The 5,628-nt window shown below is 33.6% G+C and overlaps 1 pseudogene; it reads right to left on the reverse strand.

Annotated features, from left to right (window-relative positions):
- Positions 1 to 3,582: 3,582 nt before the first annotated feature.
- Positions 3,583 to 4,139, reverse strand: LOC131754792 (vacuolar protein sorting-associated protein 29 pseudogene; annotated as a pseudogene).
- Positions 4,140 to 5,628: the final 1,489 nt, after the last annotated feature.

Genomic DNA, 5,628 nt, shown 5'->3' on the forward strand with positions numbered 1-5,628 from the left:
GGAAAATGATTATCTTTCCATATATTATAAATATGCATATGACATCAGCATTTGTGAGGAATTCTAGGCACATAACACTGAAGCCTTTCAAGAGAGACCCAGGGATAAATAAAAATAATTTAATTTATCTCATAATTATGTTATAGTGCATAATTATGTTATGCCAAGTTAATTTTAAAAAAGGAAAATAATATTCACTGCTCAAAGTGTGTCAAAATCACTCACTCTTCCAACTTTGTGTGCCACTACTTATTACTTACACATACTAGGTGCAAGGAATAAATATATAAATTAATAAATTGGTAATTGTGAAAATCATATTAATCTGTCACATCAGTTTGACTGGATTAGTTGTTTTGGCATGGTGCAGACATATTCTGAGTGCTGCTTTAAATACTGGTTGCTGCAAACATAGAGAAACCAGAACCACACTTCCTAAAATTTAGTTCATTAAATACTAATTTCATTTTTTCTATGGCCTAAACGTTTGAGAACTGCTGGGTTAAACATCTTGTCCTTTGTGACTCTTGCATCAGGCCTCTAAAAATGTAGCATAGAGTCCCCATAATGGATTCCATTTTTCATCACTTAGTTGGGCTTTTTATTGGTCATTTGAAATTGTTCTTACTTGTTGGATTGACAATCATAAATTAAAAGAATTGTGGGAAATCTCTTTACTTTAGCATAAATTTATATTACTATTTCTAATTAGGTATTTATAGCCAGTGTCCTAAGTAATATTCTTTCCATGTTGTAATGAGAGAAACTTATCATACATGAGAAAGTGTATTTAATGAAAGCACTATCATGAATTTAAAAAATTTATTATAGAGGAGATATGTCATATTATATTTTAGTGGTTAAATCTTGTATGAAATTATAAACTAGAATAAAAGTGTAAATGGCTACTGTATCATGAAGAAAGAGAGTGTTAATCCATAGTATACCAAGAAAAATAGTTGTTACCATTTTCTATCCTGATCCAATGGACTCATATTTTTTTACATCTAAGTCATATTATAAATACATTTTTATAAGTAAGCATAAAGGGTAAGGAAAATCATTACAATTTTTCATAAGGAGATAGGGCAGACTTCTTTGTAACAAGTAAATCCTGGCATTCAAATACCACAGAGATGAAAGAGTACTATCTGGTGTCCCTTTAGCAACACTGAATGTTCCAGATCCTTTCACCATATAATGTCTGATAAAGTTTTACTGGTGAATGACTAACTGGATAAGAACACCATACTTCATTTTTTCCTTGGAAATACACAACTTAATATTTCATTTTGAGAAAATTTATCTGGGATATAAGCATATGAAGAGTCATAGTTTGAGATTTTAGTTTCATGATCTAGTTAATCATCATTACTATTTTTGAGTTCAACTGTTTGCTGCAGTTGCCACCCATCATGTATAGGGATTTACATTTTAAATAAAGTAGTTAAAATTAAGAATTTAGTTCCTCAGTCATAGAAACCACTTTTCAAAGTCTCTAAAGCCACATGTGACTGGCAGATACCATATTCAACAGCACAAACATAAAATACTTCCATCTTTGCAGAGAGTACTATTGGATAGCATCTGTATATTGTTGTTGTCTCTTTACATGCATCTTCTGACTTGTCTAATAATTATGAAATCTCTTCCTCTGCTAATTTGCCCCCTCTGCCATTATGATTGCAAAATAAAGAAATCTGTGTTCTCAATTTTGTTCAGTAAAAGCTAAAAGCAGATTGGAAAGATAGTCTAGTCCTTCCAGTTTTTCATAATATTATAACCCCGATTTTATGCTAAGGGTTTTTTTAATAAAAATGCTGTTTTTGGAGTGCGATGGAATTTTGGAGTGTTGACTTAGATTTGTGTCTTATTTGTTCCCACCTTATTTTTTGACTGTAGTTTTATAATGCAATTATAATTTTATCTATAATTACTTTTTCTGATTTTATTAAAATTACAATATAATTAATTATATAATAAATAATTAATAATTATTAATAAATATAATTATAAGGAAATGCATGAAGGAGGATAGGAAAGTAAAAGAAAGAGAGAAAGAAGGAAACAAGAAAGAAAGAATTTTTAAACTTAGAACTCTTTCTAACAATACTGCAAATATAGGAATTTGCATAAGAATCTAACCACTCATTTTGCAACAAAGGAAAATTGTATGAAAGATGCTAAGTATTTTGCCAAAGGTCATGTATTATATTCCTATTACTGCTACAACAAATTACCTCAATTTTAGTGGATTTAAACAACACAAATTTATTTATTTATTTATTTATTATTCTTTAGATCAGAAGTTCAACATGGGTCCTAATGGGCTAAAATCAAAGTCTTGCCAGTTCTTTTTTCGGTCTTATAGAAGAATTTGTTTCTTTGACATTTCAAGCCTCTAGAGGTTGTAGACTAGTACCCTTTTTGTCATTTTTAATTTTTCATTTGGTGGTTCCCTTGGAGTCTGCAACGTACATTTATAACAACTTTAAGTCCACTTTTAAATAACACAGTATCACCTCACAGGTGGTGCATGTACCTTGTAACAGAGCATACCCAATTTCTTCTTCCAGTTTCTGAAAACATTGCTGTCATTCATTTTAGCCACCTATAAACTATAATTTCCAAATGCATTGTTGCTATAACTCTTTGAACAAATTTTTATGTTAGATCAATTAACATTAAGAAAACTAAAATACTTTATCTTTATGAATTTGTTCTTTACCACTTTTCCTTTTTTATGTAGATCCAAGTTTCTGACCTGTAGTATTTTTCTTTCACTCTTAAGAATTTTTTTAAACATTTTTTTTCAAAGTGGGTCTACTGGCAACATTTTCTCTCAATTTTTGTCAGAAAAAGTCTTTATTTCTTCCTCACTTAGGATAATTTTGCTGAATCCAGAAATTTAGATGGGTGGTTTTTTTCCTTTCAATGTTTTAAATATCTTACTTGCATGGTGTCTGAACACAAGTCTAATGTAATTCTTATCCTTGCTCATTTGTTGGTAAGATGTGTATTTTCCCCCTCTGGCTTATTTCAAGATTTTCTCCTGTCTTTGTTTTATTTGCAGTTTGAATATGACATGCCATGGTATAGATTTGTTGTTATTTATTCTGCTCAGTTTTCTCTGAGCTTCCCTAATCTGTGGTTTCTGGTCTGTCATTAATTTTGGAAATTCCTCAGCTCAATTTTTTTTTTTTTTTTTAATGAAAGGTAACTTTATTACTGGAGAAGAGAAGAACGTCTACAAGAAAATCTAGATTCTTTCCCCTCATGGGCTACTTTGGTAATATAGTTCCAAATATCAACTATGAAGATATTTACAAGGATAAATTTTTCTTAACATGTGACCATTTACTGTGTGGTGGACATTTTTTCGTAGAAATCATATACTTTAAATATAATCTTATAGTTTACAAGAAGCTTAGAACATTGTATTAACAGAAGACGAGATTATGTTTTACTGCAAAATATTATAAAAGTGATACAATTTTGTGGTTCTTAAATGTTTAATTACTTGAGTTGAACAGGGAAAAAAAAAAAAAAACCAACAGAAAAATCATCAGGACACGCCTTGCTTTAAGATTTTTTGTATTCGATTCGTTCTACTTTCACGACATCTCTAATTAGCTGATACACACAAGGGACAACTGTAGAAGCCTGGATATCCATCAACACAAATGAAGGAATAATGTTTGTTTCCAAGGCATTATATGCTCCAGTGGCAGAACCTGGATTAATGTAGACTTTATTTTCATGCTCAAATGCTTCAAATATTTGTGTGTGTGTCCTGAAATAAGAATATCCACATCAAACTGCCTCTGCAACAGGGCTAAGCTGGCCATATCTCCCCATGGAATAACTTGATGTCCATGGATCAAACCGATTTTGAACTGCCCAACAGTTAACAACTTTCTGTTCTTAATAATTCAGATTCTCATTGAAGTCTCCTCTCACAATATGAACATCACCAGCCAGAGTCTGGAGATAGTCATAACTCTCTTTGGTACAAAGGTTTCCAGTGCAGAGAGTGTACTGAATCTTTCCTGGCACCCGCAGTTTTTTGAATTTAGCTGGCAAACTGTTGCTCTGGTGTGGGATGTGCAGGTCTCCTAATACCAACACCAACATCCTGTCACTGGACTCTGCTCACTCACCACCACCACTGCCGCCCTCCCTTCCTCAGACGTCTCGGCGTCTCAAATAGTTTTCCATCCCTTTCTCTCTTCTTCTGGATTACATGTATTACATTGTTTATAATTGTATCATAGTCCTTGGATGTACTTTTTGATTTTTTTCATTTTTCTCTTGCTTTTCAGTTTGCGAAGTTTCTTTTGACATGTCTTTTAGCTCACTGACTCTTTCCTCAGTAATTTCAAATCTATTGATGGGTCCAAGGGGCACTCTTCATTTCTGTTATAATGTTTTTGACTTCCAGCATTTAAAATTTTTTTCTAAGCGTTTTCATTTCTCTTCTTACGTTACGCATCAGTTCTTGCATGTTTTCCACTTTTCCGTTAGTTCAGCATACTAATCATAACTATTTTAATTCCCCAGTCCGATAATTCTAAAATCTCTGCTCTACCTGAGTCTGTGTTCTGATACCCACTTTGTCTATTGAACTGTTTTTTTCTATTTGTTTGTTTTTCATTCATTTGTTTAGTTGTTTGCTTTTAGCATGGCTTATAATATCTTGTTGAAAGCACACATGATGTATGGGGTAAAAAGGTACTGAAGTAAACAGGCCTTTAGTGGGAGGTTTTATGTTTATGTGGCAAGAGGTTAAACTGGGTTAATGTTTGCTATAGCTATATGCATTCGAGGCTAAAGTTTACTCTAGTGTCTTTCATTTTTTGTCTCCTGCTTGTCCTCTTAAAAAGGGTCTGAGCTTTGCAGTCCTTTTAGCTGTAGTCCCTTATTATACAGGAGCCTGGTCTCTGTGGGGTAAGGTGTGGGGTTAGGGGGAGCGTCCTATAATCCTATGATTAGATCTCAGTGTTTCAGTGAGCCTGAGCTCTGAGGCTGTGACTTCAACAGTGCTTCTCAGCACTTTTTTTCCCCCTTTAGGTGAGAAGGCTAGTAAGGGTATAACTTCCCTTTCCCAAAGTTGGTAAGCTCTGGTAAAATGGTTTCTTTTGAGTGTGTAGTTCTTTATAAAGGGAACAGAATGTTCGGGAGTATTTCAAAATGGTTACTTTCCCTCTCCCAACTACAAGAAGCATAAGGGAATCTTTCTCTGATCTTCCATGTGAGAAGCTGGTAAGGATCCTGGGGGTAAAACTCATAAATGTGAGCTCTGTTCCCCCAAACTTGGCCCCTGGTGTTTTGATTTCAAGCTAGTTTACATTGCATCTTTGGCAATTTGTCAATAACTTTTGAAGTGTCCCCATAGGTTCTGGCTCCAGCTTGGGGTTTTGCTCTTGGCTGTGGTGTTGGAAAGCTGTGATTTTGGGTATCCATTTCTCCAGCCTTCAGGGCAGTGATTTATCCTTGACCTCATTTTTCTTATAGATCTAAGAAAAGTTGATATTCAGTTTCTTCAGCTTTTTCTTTATTTTGAGGAGGGAGTGAGAACTTCCATGCTCTTTACATGTCAGGCCAGAAACTGGAAGTACAGACCCCTTT

Source organism: Kogia breviceps, chromosome 4 (assembly GCF_026419965.1).
Source record: "Kogia breviceps isolate mKogBre1 chromosome 4, mKogBre1 haplotype 1, whole genome shotgun sequence".
Classification (NCBI taxonomy): domain Eukaryota; kingdom Metazoa; phylum Chordata; class Mammalia; order Artiodactyla; family Physeteridae; genus Kogia; species Kogia breviceps.